This window comes from Canis lupus, chromosome 3 (genome assembly GCF_048164855.1).
Source record: "Canis lupus baileyi chromosome 3, mCanLup2.hap1, whole genome shotgun sequence".
NCBI classification, from domain to species: Eukaryota; Metazoa; Chordata; class Mammalia; order Carnivora; family Canidae; genus Canis; species Canis lupus.
The window spans coordinates 40,220,559-40,238,072 of record NC_132840.1 but is presented as its reverse complement, the minus strand read 5'-3'; the positions used below and the strand labels follow the sequence as shown (position 1 = coordinate 40,238,072).

The 17,514-nt window shown below is 39.4% G+C and overlaps 1 protein-coding gene across 15 annotated transcripts in view; it reads right to left on the bottom strand.

The window, feature by feature from the left end:
- NFIA (nuclear factor I A) overlaps nucleotides 1-17,514 on the bottom strand; it is a 373,976-nt gene that overhangs the window by 255,608 nt on the left and 100,854 nt on the right. The window lies entirely within an intron of this gene.

Sequence of the window (17,514 nt, the reverse complement as noted above, 5' to 3'; positions counted from 1 at the left end):
ACTTTTTATTCTACTCCTTGTAAGACATTTCAAATATTCTCCCCTATTGGGGTTTTGGGGTTTTGGGGGTTTTTTTGGTCTTTAACTTACACTCTAATTCTCCTATGCAAATATAAAATTTTTGTTTTACAAGTAGAATTTAGGGTGGAAGGCAAAACAAAACAAATGTTATTTATACATTAATGCCACAATAATCAGTAACAACTGCACACAGACTTTATAGATATTTATAACTTTGCCTTCCAAAAGTTAGTCATGGATACCACAAATGTTTATATTATTATGTAATAGTTTATGGCATCTCATAGACCTGTTATGTATCATCCTTCCTTAACCACCTAGCATGCCAAAATACCTAGAAAAGATGAACAGAATTACTTGCAATAAACCCCAAAGACCTACCTTCTAAGGAACAGACACAAATAAATCCCTAAATAATGAATTATTCTATTGTTAATTTAATTTAAAAAAAAAAACCCTTCCACGTGAATCTTATATAACACACAATTTTCCAGAGTCTTACTGAACATATTTTGACCAAAATTAAGGTCATCTCTTTATTGCATCCTCCTTCCCCCAATTTCACCACAGTGCTTTTCTTCCTTTCACCTACTTGAATTTTATTTAAGACAATCTTGATAAAGTTTATGACCACAGTTACTATAGGGAGATAATACTTTAAGTTCCTCTTACCAGAACCAGAAAACATTCCATAAAGGCAAAATCTCAATCTAAAGTCATCACTGGCACCTATCCTTCTGGAATATCAGGACAGATGACGAGTTTGCAATGCTAAGTCAGGTGTGACCTATCACATGTCCACGACGGGAATCAAGCAAGGACTACAGCACGATGTTCACTGACAAACCAAAGAATGCGTTGACATCTGATTTTTTTAAAAAAGAAAGGATTATCTTGCTGTGATAGTTGTTCACTAAAATCACCATCAAGGAATACTATTATCCATGTATTTTACTGAATACTCTTAATTCAGAAATTGCCACTGGAGCCACTTGACAGTTTCTGCTTTGTGCTACATTTCTATTCCCACCTGCTACAAATCTTTTACCTGAAATACTTTGTGTGGAAACTCATTAAAATGCTCTTGTGAAAGGAGAGCGCAACACTACCGCCTTCCCTTTGTCTAATAGCACAGGACCTCTCTCATAAATTCATTCTAATTAAATTACGCTTCTCAAGGTGCTCCCTCTCATGCAATCCTTATGTAATTGTACCTAATATTTTCTCCACAATTGATGTTACATTAAACAGGTTTTTACTACCTGCTATCCTCCTAATGGCCCTCACTCTCTTTCTTTCCTTTTTAAAAATTTTTAGCTCAAAGGAGACGGGAATTTGACATGACAAATTCTATTTTAAGAGTTTGCCTTGAGCTTTCATCAAGTTCTTTATAATTTTCTTAATGATACATAATACACACAAAGGCTCATACAAATACATCTCTTTGAACACCAGGGAGAGCATAACATTTTAAAGCTCAATGAAAGAAAGAAAACAGGTCAGTTAATGGGTCGTTAGCCAGTTTTATCTCAAGCTAGTGATGCTATAGGTGGGAGGATGTGATGATGAAAATTAGTATCATGAACCTTACAAAAATTATCAACAATCACTGTATTTTCCATAGATGTAGTAAAAGATATTGATTCTTTCAGCTATCAGGATGTATTTCCTTCCATATGATAACTTGGGGTTAAAAAGCGCCAAATCTGAGAATGTATGTGAAATCTTAATACATATCTTGGCTTGTTTTGCAGATTCTCATCAGAACTTTCTATTTTTAAATAAAACGTAGAGGGAGTAGTTGTTTTCCCCTTCACACTCTGCTGTGTTTCAGCAACCCTGTGGAATACATGGGAGTTTTACAAGAAATGAATAGTTTGTGGTTGAAAAGATTATAGATGATAGAATTTCATAACTTTGCTAAGTATGTAAATAATTTGTCTACAGCCATAAGAGAAGCTACTTAAATGTGTCCTGCCAGCTTTTACTACTGCTACTATCATTGTTAGAAATATCACTATTAGCATTATATACATTATCAACATTTCCGGGCTTTTGTTTGTTTATGTGTTTAGCTTTCTTTCATCCTTTATACTTCATCCTGGGGGATGAGTATACATTTAATTATATTATTGTGACAATTTGCTGTACTGAATATGGAAATACTCCACAGCACTTGTTGAAACATAAGTAAGTGGATAGGTCTTGTCTACCCAACATGACTGATAGCTCTTTAAGGTTTGTGATAGTATTTTTTATTTTGGAGATTCCATACACTGCTTCACAGCAGAAGCTCCATCTATATTTGTTGACTGGCAGATCAAATTAAGAAGGTAACTTGTTTTATGTAGATGCTTTAAAAAGGTTTATATTTTGATATGAAAATTTTCAATCAGGGATGCCTGGGTGGCTCAGCGGTTGAATGGCTGCCTTCGGCTCAGGTCATGATCCCGGGGTCCTGGGATCTAGTCCCATGTCAGGCTCTCCACAGAGAGCCTGCTTCTCCCTCTTTCTATGTCTCTGCCTCTCTCTGTGTGTCTCTTATGAATAAATAAAATCTTAAAAAAAAAAAGAAAAAGAAAATTTGCAATCAAGTGGATTGGTTAATCTTCCTGAAAAAATAACTTATTTTTTTATGTCAAGTATTACATGTGGTGACTACTTGTAGCTAACATTTGTTGAGTACCTCCAGTGTTCCAGGAGCAACATTCTGAAGTGTCTTATGTGGATCTACTCCTACTCTTATCCCTTTTACACAAAGGAAGAAATTGAGGCAGAGGAGAAGTCAATGGCTTGCCCAAGATGAAAAAGGGAAGTTGGGATTTGAACCAGCAAGCAGGCTCCAGAGTCCCTACTAATGACCATGCTCCCTTCTTAGGTAGTTACCAGCCTCCCAGATGGTAGAAAGAAAACCCCTTGTATGCCTATTTCTGTAGATGAGTGGCCTCACCATTAATCACCAGTTAGTAAGTAAATAAATATGCAAATTCTATGACATGTATTTGATCAATCACAAACACCTGAGCAGTGACATCTTTGGCAATAATGTCCTTCTAGAGCTTAATGTTGGAGTTCGTCAAAGATTTAAAATAAACCACAGGCACATTTCACCATGAGACAGCATGATCCCAACCTAGTTGCAGTTGAAAATACCCCTGGCTTATCATCATTGCAAATGGTGGCTACAATTTGATATGAAATGAATCACGTAATTCTAGCTCAAATTCTCCAGCATATCAGCAAAAATTACCAAGACTACACACAAATGCTTACACTTGGAGGTATACCTCATACCTAGGAGAGCTAGATTAGAATAAGTCAGAAAAAACTTACATCTTCTCCCAGAGAGGAAGCAGTATAATCCCACATAGTCTTCAGTCCAACAGATCTGGGTTCAAGTGTCATTTCTCTTGCATACTAAGTGTGTTAACTTGGAAAAGCTTCATAAGCAAACCATAGTATATTCATTGCCAAAGTGAGGACACTAGTGGTTGCGATATAGTAAGGGTCAGTTTGATAATTAAATAAGGTGACATAGACAAGTTGATTTGCATTTTCCTTAGCATGTTGTAAATGATGATTAAATGGTGCCTATTAGTACCATTTATTAATGGTACTGCTACAGAGGGAACTACTTTCATAGGATTTTGCTGGTATTGTTTTCCAGTCAAATTTAATCTAATCCTTTCTGAAAATTTCAAATGTAAACACACAAAGAGCTACATGTATATGGACAGAGAGAGGACAGCACAAAAGAAATACATGTACTCATCCACACCACCTCACAATGTCTATTCCAAAAGTACAAATATTTAACATAAGAAATTGGCTTCATTTAAAATTTTTATACTATGTTTAAGGGATAGTAATATTCACTTTTTTTTTTCAATTGAGAAAAGAAAGCTATAGAATAAAGGGTGATCTGTATAAGCCACTGGTAAAACCAAGACCCCATTTCTGGTCTTTAGAATTGTAGTAGAGACCACTGGCCACATTTTCTCACACCCCTCCTTGTCTCTTAAAATAGGGACTATTCTTCAAAATGGGAGGTGAGCAAATGAAAGAATGATGGGTTTTTAGTGGGGATAGGCCATTCCCCAACCCATGCCTCAGGATGGCGAACATAATACCTCCGAGTGACGAAGGAGGGGGGCAGGCTGGGGTGGTGAGGTCTCTGCCTTTTAAGCAAGCCAGCCAGCAAACACAAATGCATGCAATTTGAAATTTTAATTAGGGTGCCATGTGCTGGTGACATATGGCGACACATTGACAGCTGGGCGTCCAGGTTCAGGAACAGACCTGGGTTCTGAAGTCACAGTTGGCAGAAGCAAAGTTCTCCGCTTGTGCGCTAGGTGCTAGCATGCCTGGAAAGTGCTCTGCCAACATCACCCCCCTATGCAGCACTGCCTTCCGCCGCTTGTAGATGCTGCCTGCCAGGGACCACTGCTGCAATTCAGACAGACAGTGAAGAGCAAATAAAAAGATTAAAACCCCCACACCCCATTTGCAGTTTCAAGCCCGAAAATATCCCAACCACTGATTCTGTGTGTGTGACTTCTCAGTTTCAGAAACCCTAAGAGTTTCACACTAAATCAGCCTTGCAGGAGCACTCTCCATGTGTCTGTGGTAAGACACATCAGGATATGGCGATTAAGAAAGAAGTATGTTACCTGCTCCAAAGTCCAGGGCATTAAGCCCTTACTTAAAACCAAATAAGATTTAAAAGTCACATTTACATAGATTAGAAGATGAATCATGTTAGCAAAGTATCAAGATGGAATAAAAACATTTTAAGACAACTTGTTAAGCATTAAAGGTCAGGTTGGCTAACTTTTTTCTTCCACCAGAATTTTTTTCCATGATGAATTAAATGTTGGTCAGTTTGACCTTTGAAGCTGAACAAGTCATCTGAAAATGTCTTAAAATGGGTTAATGAATTGCCTTGTGGCTGCTGCTTCCGCTTTTCCTGATCCCCCTATGCCTATGTAGTCCACTTGACGTGGGAACAGTCTGGCTGTTCCTAAGCAAGTCTAGGTAGGACCCACAAGAAACAGAGTAACCAGAGAGTTTCCTAGCCAAACCATGCAATAATAAGAGAACCATTCTTTTGTTTTTTTTTTTTTTTTTTTTTTTTTTTTTTTTTTTTTAAGAGAACCATTCTTTAGATCCTTCTCTACCTACAGACTCCTTCTGAGCTATAAATCTTTGACTGTAAAGAACTGGAGTAAGGAAAAGCACATGCCAAACTGCACCATCGACAACTCTGTGGGAAATCTGAGTTTCTAGCCAATAAGCAATGAAATTCTTCTGGGATATTATAAATATGAGGGCCAAATCCTTATCTCTTCCTTGCATTCCAAATACTGCTATCAAATCAGCCAAATGAATTTAAGGTAGAACTATCATTGAAGTGGAAATTCAAAATTCATCAATTTGATTAAAAGCCAGCAATTTACTGCTTCCTCTTATTCAATTAAACATATACACACACATACTCCTTTCAAGTTTTTAAACAGTGTTGACATACAGGAAATTTCACTTTACATTTTACTATTGGTATTGTTATTATTATGCAAAGCAATTGATTTACATCACATTTTATTCTACTTCAACTTAATTTTTGGAAAGCAACAAAACAAGCAAAAGATTAGCATCAGCCGTTTCAGGCTTCAGACAACACTGCTGCAAGCTGGAAAATACAGATACTAGAATTTACACCCTCTAGTTGTAAGCCCATTAACTAGTTTGGACAGCAAATATGCATTCTGCATACAGCTACCCTTAAAAAAAAAATAAAGCTTGCTGCTAAAACAAACAAAAAATATTGTAGCCTCCTATATATTAGCATGAGCTCTTTGAAATAAAATACTACTGCTCAGTCATACTGCCCATAAAATTTGCTCTGCACCAAAAAATGCACTAAAATGTACCTTTAAGAGCAACAGAGAAAACTGAGGGCAAAATATATATTCTCAATTCTAGATCTTTTCCAAATCTATCTTAAACTAGCTTTAACTGGCACAAGTGAAGATTCCTTTAACTTGAGGAAGAGCTCCAAAGCCATGACCTAGGAGTTTACTAAGTAGTACTGGATCTTGCCTTAGGGACACAAATTTTTCATCCAGCTAAAATCTTCTATCAAATTAGTACAAATTTCTTGTTCAAATCAACTGTTAGGTACTGATTTCCCAGCCCTGGGTTTCCAATAGCACACTCTAGCTATGATTTTTCTCAAAAGATACCACTAAGTTTCATTTAAAACCCACCTCAGCACCCACACACAAAAGGACACACACACACAAAGCAAACTTAGTTTTAATTTTCTTTGTAAAATTAAAAACTGAAAGACATGTGAACTGTAGAGTTTAAAATGTAATTTCCAATCAATATGAGGAGAATAAGAATCCACCTGTGGACAAATAAAGCAAAATCTTTTTTTTTTTTTTTTTTTTAAATTTATGATAGTCACACAGAGAGAGAGAGAGAGGCAGAGACACAGGCAGAGGGAGAAGCAGGCTCCATGCACCGGGAGCCTGATGTGGGATTCGATCCTGGGTCTCCAGGATCGCGCCCTGGGCCAAAGGCAGGAGCCAAACCGCTGCGCCACCCAGGGATCCCCAAATAAAGCAAAATCTATCCAAGAAGATCAAGTTTCTGTTACAGAAAAAATTCATTTACTCTATAAGAAAAACCAGGCTCATTAAAAACTGTTAAATATAGTATTTCACGTAATTCTTTTTGACTACTATACAACTTGGTTAATAAAAACAAACTGAATTTCTAGTCTCTAAAATTTTATAAAGTAACATTTAAAACAGATATTTCTTATGGTTCTAAATAATATCTACTGTTAATTATGGGTAAGTTTTCACTAAATCTCACAGAAATGTCAAATTATAGGACATTCACAAAAATAAGTCTCACCTTTGAATAGGTGAAAACTGTCAGAGGATAAAAATTCATAAAGCTGATGCAAAAGCAAAATGTTTACTTGTTAAAAACAATTTAAATAGAGATAGTATGGATAAGGTCATAAATTGTATTTTTAAATTTTTTAACTTTTAAGGGGAAAATACAACCAAAAATAAGAAAAGACAAACGTACAGAGGCAAGTATGCAAGGAAGGCCACAGGTACAATATTGTTTTTGGGGGGTAAATTATGGATTAGACCTTAAAATACAAAGGATTCAAGAAAATTAAAGTTTAAGTGAAAATCCTTTGGGTTGCATTTCATATACAAGTTGGCACATACTGGTCATTTTTTTATGTAGCTGAGGTAATATTAACTAACAGGGGAAGATAATCATGACTGCATAAGACCCTGTGATCAGAGCAGTTTTGACAAAGTAACCTCTGCTGAACAAAATTAACACCCAATAAAACAAAACAGAAAAAGGAAATCTGTAAATGCATATCTAGCAGCCCAGTAATGCCCATATTGCAGACTAAATAAGAATTAATGGCAAATACTTCAGTATAGATTCCTAGCTATCATTATCTTAAATGTGGCAGCTACAGTCAGAGAAACATATGTGACGAGCAGTGGTGCTAGAAGGAAGCAGGGGTCTACAGAATTGATTTCTCAGAGGGCTACGGAAAAAGAGCCAAGATTTTTAAAAGAGGAAATTGATAGGAACTTGTTATGGATTCTATGCTGTCCTTGCTTAGGTATCTTTGGAACTGAAAGGAGCTCTATACAGTCAGAGTATCTGGATTTAATCCAGATACACTCATTAAACAGTTTTAAGAACCCTAGAAATTAAAAGCTATGAGCAACTTGTCAATAAGAGGCCAGGAACAGGGCATTTTTAATTAAAAAAAGAAGTGATCAGCATGGTGTAGAAGAAAGGGCACTGAACTCAGGTCTGCTTCTCCAGTTCTGCCACTAACCACACAGAACTTGAACACAGTTCTGCTTCACTTACCAAAAAATTGTGGAGCCGAGGCCACTGCATGTCCTTCTAGCTCTAAAACTCTTTATCTCAATGACCTAATCTCTACCTTGACTACCTTACTAGGTTTCTGTGAGAATAAGTGTGTGTAGAAATTATTAATTTTTTTTAATATGGGAATTATCAGGATGACCTAAAGTTGACATGAATAAGGCAGGGAGGAGTGCTTCAGCTGCCAAAAGATGGACCAAAAGGTGATACTTGGGCTACTGATGTTGTCAGGAAAAGAAAGGACGTTCTATCCATTCAGAAAGAAAGCTGACAGCAATCTAAGACATGGTCTCTTTAGGTGGACACATTTTAAAATTCTAGAATGTACCAAAAGGCAGTGTTGTCCACCAGCGACTTTGGGCCAAGTGTGCTAAGCACTTTACATGACTGATTTCACCAATCCTCACAGCACTCTCATGAGGTATGTGCTATTTCACCATTTTAATAGATGGGGGGGGCGGGGAATGACACTTAAAATGCTTAAGGTAAAGTCATCTAGCTAATATGGATTTGAACCCAGGTCTGACTGACACTAAATTATCTTGTTAATCAAATTATCAAATGATTTAATTATCAAATCAAATCAATCTTGTTAATCTTAACTACCACATTATACTAATGCTGCTCCTCTCTGCAAAAGCACTTCCCCTATTTTAATTAAATTCATCAGGCCAATCAGTTAATTGGGTCAAAAGTTAAGTTGACTTTGGATGTATATAGACAAAGTCCTGAATAAAAATGTAGTAAGTCTAAGGAGACATACTCCTAAGAATCTGCACAAGAATCATAAGTCCTCTTATAGTAGGATGCTTGCCTTTTGGTATTTCTATTAAAGGCAATAAAAACATTAAAGGGGTGGGATTTTTAAAGGGAAAGGCAGGCAGATGATGAAATAAATACATTAGCCATCAGAACGTGTTCCTGGGATACAGTGGGTTTATAGCTTGTCCAGTAAATCTATCACCTTGTATATCATCTTTGGTAGAACTAAAATACAAATGACTTTGGATGACGATCCTTCATCATCTCTTTTCCACCACATTAGCAAAGAAAACATTCACAGAATAGCATTGGAAAGCCCCTACTACATTGTTTTCAATAGAGAAAGAAGTAATTTTGACTATATATTAGAAGCCACTTATTTGCCATAGCTAATTCAGAAGCTACTCCATCTTTCTTTGGATGGGGAGGAGAGAGGGTCATGGAGGAGACAAAAGGACACCAGAGTAAGTTATCACTTGATGTAACTCTAAGAGACTCAGCAAAAGTTGGAAATGAAAAAGACTCTTCTCATAGCACTCAGTGATCAAAAGAGAAACACTGGAAGTCCCAGAAAGCTTCTTTTCTTAAGCTTTTCTGCTCAATTTTATACTGAACTATTTTGAATAGCAGAGATTAAAATTTTCATAAACACATGAACATTTTATAAATTGGTCCAAACTAAATACATGGTCACCTGCCAACTTTGGTAGGTTTTACAGGCACATTCAATGATAATAGCCATGTTTTTTCCCATATCAGAGAATTCTGACAGTGCCTGCCAGTTTTGAACTCTACTCTAGGCTAATCTGGAAAATTCCTAAAAGAAGATTTTAAGAATCTGAGTATAAAAGCTTTCAAGAGTGAGAAACAGAAATGTTAAAATCCAGGTTAAGACCAGGTATGTGGTCAAAAGCCAGGATCCATGATGAAAATGGCCAACGCCTCCTTGGAATACCAAATGAGACATATCACCATGGATGATTTATGGAATTTCCTCTTTAGATCAGAAATACTTCCAAAACCACCTCCCACTTGGTGCTTTAGCACTTCCAGTAAATGAAGTCAAAAGTGAAAATATACACAAATCCCTCCTTATTTTGACATTTCAAACCTCAATAAAGGCTCGGTTCCACATGCTGGCTTAAAATTAGACAAAGTTTAGTAGAATAAAGAAAGAGAAGGAAGTTTTTGTTGGGTTATTTTTAATACGCTTCAAAGCTTGTTCAGCCCTTTTTCTATAAATTTTAAGACACAGTGTAGAAAGAGGAAACGGGTCCCTGAAGGGACAAACTAAATTCCAAACCCACATGCTCAACAGGGTGTTATCATTACATACCATCTAAAAGAAAATTAATAGCTTCCTGATGATTTTCCAATATTTGTGAACCAAGATAGCTATTGGGTTTGATCAGTGCCATCACCTCCATCATTTTATGATGGAGGGGAGGAGGAGGGAGAGAGAGAGGAAGAGAGAGAAATGGGAGGAAGGGCAGTTGGGAGGAGAGGGGAAAGAAGGGAGAAAAACTCACTGATTGGTTTAAAAGTCATTAAGTTAAGTAGGGATCAGAATCCAGAAGGATGCACCTCACAGAGTTTTCCCAAACACAGCTACTGTCTACACACCAGAAGCTGATGGAATCAAAAACCTTCATTCAGTAGGATCTCCTGCCTAATTGAATTGCTACATGTAATGGGAGGAAGCTGTTTCTCAGAACCTAAATAAGTGGTGCCGGGAAAAGGAGGAGACCAGTGAGGCAGGCTGGAGACAAACAGAATTGGTAGAACAGGCACCCAGATTCTCCAGAAAGCAAATCCTGTTTAGCCCTTATCCATCCAGGTCACGATGAAGCCTGTATCGTAGCAACTTGCGCCTTTAAATACTACTATTCACTTGGTCATTAGTTTCTCTTGGTGCCTTTCATTTGCCTGTATTTTTGATAGCCAAATCCTTAAATGAAAGCAGAGGCTATGAGAATGTTGTCAAATTTCAATAATGCTCAAGGGCGGGGGAGGGGGGCATTGCCAATCTCCTAATGGTTTGGTCTTACATTCTTTCTGGAGTTACCCAGTAACAGATTAATGTAGCTAAGCATTGTAACATTGAGTACTAAGAAAACATGCCTGAAATTTACAAGTAGGCCCCAAATGCTAGTTTTTTTTTTAAAAAAAAAAAAGGCAACAAAAACCCACTTCCCGCATTTTCACTGCCATGTTTCTTTATTTATTTATCTTTAATTTATTGTGGTGTCAAAACCCATGTCTGGTCTTGGAAGAATTTTGGCACAAAGTTGGCTTTTTATAGTACCAGACCATTAAAACTACAAAACCTCAATTAAAAAAGTGCCAGAAGAGTTTGGTGTTCAGTACCAAAAATGATAGAAAGCCTGCAGATGGGGAAGGAAAGAAAAGGAGCTACTCTTGCAAGAAATCCAAGTCTAAGTCATGTAACTAAAATCCGTGGTGCTGGAGTAACCAAATATAGTCTATGTTTTAATATACTATCCAAGTCATATTCCTAGGTCCTGATTTTGCACATATTCTAAACCCAAACTTTATAATTCTCTGAAGGTCAGAAAATGTTTTATTTGTTTGTTTTGGTGAATGCCCCAAGTCTGACCCAGTCAGTTATATAAATGATAAAATTTGCAACAAATCCTGAGACTGATTAGCTACCACTCTGCCTCACTTATGTCTGATTAAAGGCAAATCATTCTCGTGATGCAACCATAAAAATGGGATAAGGTATGTGGGTCCATTTTACAAGCAAAAGACCGGAAGTCATGAACTTGGATCTTTAAATTGCACCTCTGACAGCAATCCTACCCAGGAAAAATGATCTAGCCTCCAGGAGTGACTCCACGTGCTACTTCATGCCTGGCCCAATACTGGTAGCACAGAAATAAGAAATATCTGGCCAATGAAGGAATTCACCAACCGCATGGTGCTGGAGAATTAATTAGTCCAAAGTACTGCAAAGATGGAATGATTCTGAGTGGAGACAGTGTCGTGGGGTGATTTAGGTAGGTGGCCTCTGGAGTCCCATAGCTGGTGCCAATGTCCTGGTCAGAAAAACAGGAGGAATAACACTACCTCACTCAGAGAGTACTGTGAGGATTAAATAAGATAAGGGACATAGAGATTGAGAACACTGCCTGCTTGCCTACACAGCAGCATTCAATAAATGCTCTTAATATTATTAAAATTCAATAGCATTATCATCAGGAATAGCAATATGTGACATTTTCCCTTATCCTAAAACTATGAACGAGACTTCCCCCAAACCCAGATGTGGTCCAAACCCAATCAATCCATCAGCAAGTGGTTAATGCCTGCCCATGAGTCAACATCCCAGCACTCCTGCCAGCCAGATCTCCTTATAGGTAAGAAGACAAGGGAAGTCTCTTTTAATATAATCAAATCATTCTATATGAGAAAACACTGGTAGTGAACTTCCTGATTTAGATATATGGTACTTATTTGAAAACTGGGGAAGCGACCTATGGCATATATTTGAACCACATTTTAGAACCTTCTCACTATACCTGTCCTCTAGTTCTGAAGTCATGTGCTACCTAAGCAGAGGGCAGAAAGAAATGCAGAAACCCAAGAGCTGTTGCCCGAAGATCAGGCCCCACACCGCTAATGTTCAGGACTCCTGGCCTTGTCTGCCTTGGTTTCCAAATCTGCCTCCTTTCCATTAGCACACCCTTGCCCTGCTTTTCTTCTGGCCACAGAAGACTACTCACCTTTTCTACCACCTCATCGTGCCTACACTAGCCGACTCAAGGGCTTTTAAGTGATCACAGGTGATCTATTTGGCTCCTTACTAGCTTGATTGTGTGACCAGCCATGATCCCCTCAAATTTTGGAAAGGCACCAAACTGGCTATTTTTACCTATATTATATGTCATCTTCACAATGAGCCTATTAATGAGCCTGTTATGCAGGTATTATTATCCTTATTTTATAGACAAGGAAACATTTATTGTACCTAAAAAACTTGCCCCCAGGTAGAATCAGACCTACAGGGCTTTGAACACAAGCTCAGGCACCAATTACTATGACACCTCAACTGACTTATTTAACTTGAAAAACCCCAACTAGGTATGGCCTGGTAACAACAATGAATAGAAAAATTATGACTAAAACTGACTCAAGCTGTGAAAGAAGGAAATTTTTAGGTACAGTGAATGATTATCTGGAGCAGATTTCTATCCATCGTAAATGCCTCCAGAAGATTACAAAATGCACTGAAAGAGCAGTGACAACAACAGCACAGAGTTCAATAATTTGCCCAAAAATCAAATAGCTGCCAAGTGATCAGCCCAGGATTTGAACCCACATTTTGAAATTATCCTGTTTCAGACACAAGAGTAAATGCACTATGCAATGAGGAAAACAAATTTTTCAAGCTAAAAGTGAAAGAAAGAAAGAAAGAAAGAAAGAAAGAAAGAAAGAAAGAAAGAAAGAGAAAAGAAAGAAAAGAAAAGAAAAGAAAAGAAAAGAAAAGAAAAGAAAAGAAAAGAAAAGAAAAAAGACAACTCTAGTATTTTGTTCTTAGCTCCCAGTTTATATCTTGCTAAGCAGTACACCACACAATGGTCACTTTTGTTCAGCTCAGCAGGGCTATTTGTATGTTGTAACTCTCAGTGCTTTGGGGGACTGTGCTCTTCCTTCTCTGCAATCTAAAGATGGGCATATAAGAAAACTTCCAGGATAAGCTAACTCTGTTTCAGTTAAACAACTAGCTACGCCAGGCCCACCACCTCTGGGAACACAGACCCCCATCTCCACCAGGAAAGCAAAGTAAGAGAGGCTCCTTTCTTAGCCTCCTCTTTGCAGGACTGCCTTGTCCCAAACACAGAGAGAGAGAAGGAAGGGGGGCGCACACCCCTCTCACAGACACCCACTTTGACAAAAGGAAAATAGAAGTTGGGCTATGGTGAGGTTGCCCTGGTTTTTAGCAGGCACAGAACACTAGCTTTCTGAAACAGGGGCATCTTTTTTTTTTTTTTTTTTTAATAAATTCAACCTGCTAATATACAGTACATCATGAGTTTCAGATATAGTGTTCAATAATTCATCAGTTGTATATAACCGCCAGTGCTCATCACATCATGTGCCCTCCTTAATGCCCATCACCCAGTTACCCCATCCCTCCAACTCCCCTCCAGCAACCCTCAGTTGGTTCCCCAGAGTTAATAGTCTCTCATGGTTTGTCTCCCTCTCTGGTTTCTTTCCATTCAGTTTCCCCTCCTTCCCTCATGGGTTGAAACAGGGGCATCTAGACAGTTCGAAAACTCTTGAAGGAGGAGAAACATTAGATGCCTTTTTAAAAATGTGCACCAGACAAACAAGAAACAGAGGCAAGCTGTGGGCAATCAGTACTTCCCTACTCCTGGAGATAAGCGAAGTCATTGAGGATAGGCCAGCCTATGGTACCAAGTCTGTGAGGGGAAGGAACAGATCTTTCTGAGACTGTTCTCTGACACTGCTGAGGGAGTGGGTGGCAATATTGAGTCTAAACCGAGCGCGTCTCCATACCACCGCCACAGCTCCTTACACTTCCCCAGGAAAACAAACTGCCTCACAGATGCATCGATTTCTGAGTTGAAATATAAAACGGGAAGAGTAATTTTTAAATACTAAGGCAGCTCTGGCAGTTGGGAGAGGCAGCTGAGGGACGATGCTAGCAACCTGGGTAGCATGCCATTTCAACTGCTGGGAACTTGCTCTCTTTGGAGGCAGATATCCCAGTATGGAGGTTAACAGGAGCAGAGAGGCTGGGGGGGGGGGGGGGGGGGGAGGGGGCGTGCACAAGGGACCTCAGATCTCATTTCAATACGGCTAAATAATAATAATAATAATAATACTTAGGGGGAACATTTGGTAAATGTGTACCATATGCCAAGCAATATGCTAAGCACTTCACCTGAATTATCTCATTGAAGCTCATAATCACCCCCACAAGGTAGGTGGACATTTTACCAGTAGAGCAACAAGGCTAACAGGGTGAAACCGGCTCTTTGAGGAATCCTGTTGGAGCTTCCATACATTCTGAACGCCAAAGTGGGGAGCCCTCCTGAAATGCCCGAGTACCCAAGTAGAGGTGGCACGCACGTTCTCACAACAAAAACGTATGAGATCCCAGGACTGGGATTTAACAGCTGTGTGACCTTGGGCATGCCACTTAACCTCTCTTTGGCTCAGTTTCCTTCCCTGTAAAATGGGGATGACGATAGTAGCCCTGCTTCACAGGGTGGCCGAGAGGATTAAATGAGGTAGTATATGTAAAACACTCCGAGTCTTGTGTATTAGTAGAAGAATTAGGTGGGCAAAGGCTACTATATTTTATTATTGTCTCTAAGGGACGTATTTTACCTAAGGGGCTCCTTAATCTGGCTCACATGCTCCTTCCCCCAAAGCACCTTTGCTTGTCTACTGAGAGCTAGTTGCTCCCCCTTCTGTGTTGAATCCTCTGTTCACATATTGTTAGAGCTGTTGGCACCGTGTGTGTCACCTACAGTAGGTAATTTACACATATGTCTCCTCAGCTGACTGAACTATTTAATGGCCAGGACTGTTTCCTACTACTTCCCCTGCCAGTACTGAGCCCACCACACTGCTACTAATTAACAGCAGCAGCAACAGCAATAGCAAGAGTTAACGTTTTGGTGACAAGAGTTTTACACGTGGTATCACATTTCATCATTACCATACCCCTATAATGTAGGCATCATCTGGAATCCTGTATTAGAGCTAAGGAAACTGAAGTGTAGGGGCCGAGGCACCTGCTTCAGTTCACACAGCTGGTCACGGCGGTGGGGCCAACGCTCCCATCCAGGCCCTCCAAAGATCCACAAGCTTTGTCCTCTCTAAACCAATGTGATCTACTGACTCTCAGTGGAGAACTGAAGGCATTGGTCTCACGAGGCATTTTATAATAAACTTTTTTTTTTTTGAGTATACATAATAAAATACTGGATTCTTCAGTAAAATGAAGGTAAATGGAGTGTGCATCTTGGAGTGCCCTAACTTGCCCAACCATTCGTTCTCACTGTGCTTAGGTACAGTGCAAAAAGCAGAAAATGAGAGGGGTAAATAGGATTCCTGTCACTGTGGGACTGAAAACAGGTATAACATGAGTAATCAAATAGAAGTCAGCACGAACATTTCAGATTGCTAAAAGTGCCATGAAAAAATATATAAATACTAAGGCCAATCTTAGATAGAAGGCTGCTCCACAGATAGGTCATTTGAACGGGGGCCTGAAGGGTGGACCTAAGCTAGCCACAGGAGGAGCAGGGGTAAGTGCATTCTGAGCAGCCAACAAGGGGCAAAGAGGTTGCCAGGTTCCGACAACCAAAGGGAGACCAGTAAGGCACTAGGTTCTGCAGGCCATGGCAACAAGTTGGATTTTATCCTGAATCCATGGGAAACCATGAAAGGCTTTTAGGCAGAGGAACGATAAAAAATAACTTAGTTCTGGGCAGCTCAGGTGGCTCAGTGGTTGAGCACCTGCCTTTGGCCCAGGGCGTGATCCTGGAGACCTGGGTTCGAGTCCTGCATCAGGCTCCCTGCGTGGGGCCTGCTTCTCCCTCTGCCTCTTTCTCTCTGCGTCTCTCATGCATAAATAAATAAAACCTTAAAAAAAACAAAAAAAACAAACAAACAAAAAAACGAACTTAGTTCTTTAGAGACCAGTATGGCTACCGTGCGAAGGAGTAAGAACAGAATAAGGGTGAGTACTCACGGATTACCCAAATTACCAAGTCTCAGCAAGGAGAGTGGTGTCTCAGACTAGAGATGGTTTCTTTTTTTTTGTTTTGTTTTCCCCTTTGGGCCAACAAATTGCCATAGAAAAACAGGAGATGTGTTGTATGCTTATTGTACTTATCTCTGCAAACTCAATTTGTAGTGTCTCTGGAGTTCAGAGAGCTCTGAACTCTTCTCCTCTATGGTCTTCGTAGGTGGAAAGCGAGGTAGAGAAAAGCTCCCCTTACGTGCTAGCGCCGCTGTGCAGGTTGATTCAGAGCAGACTTCCCTCAAGAGGCAGATGTCGGGGTGGTGGGGTGGTGGGGTGGCAAAGGCATAAGGACACAGAGGAGTTTACAAAGGCTTGTGTTGCTCCTCCGAGGCCTGCCAAGACTCCGTATCTGAACTCTGCAGCTATCCTTCCATCTCGACGCCTGTCTCCAGGGCTTAAGTCTCACAGGGAACTGTCACACGAATACCCAGCAGTGGAGGTTGAGCACGACACACACACACACAGAGTCTACAGGGTTAAAAGCATGTAAGTCGAATCAAGTCAGAGAGGACTGTGGGTTCCCGCCGGGGGAGAAGTCCATAAAAGTAATTTCAAACTCCTGTTTTCAGTTCCTCCCCTTGTGCTTACGTGTCAAATCATACCTTCCTCTCTAGGTTGCATTTTGCCATTTTCCTCTCGTGTCCTCCCCAATGTGACAAGGCTTAAAAAAAAAAAAATTAAAAAATTAAAAATAAAAATCTTAAAAAATTAAAAAAAATTTTTTTTAATTTTAAAAAATTAAAAAAAAAAAGGGCGGGGGGTTGGGGGTGGTTGGGGGGGGCAGTATGAAGTTGCTCCGAGAGTTCCTGCTCTCTTCGAGCCCGGCTCCTATCACACAATAATGTGTTATTTTGTTGAATTTTGGCATCCATCTAGCTTGTTTGGTCAGAAGCCAAAAAATTAAGAGTGTGTCGGTCCACCAGTTTCTCAGCAGAGGAGCTCTCTTCTCACCCAGCGAGTGTGCTGTACCCTTGGCCTCT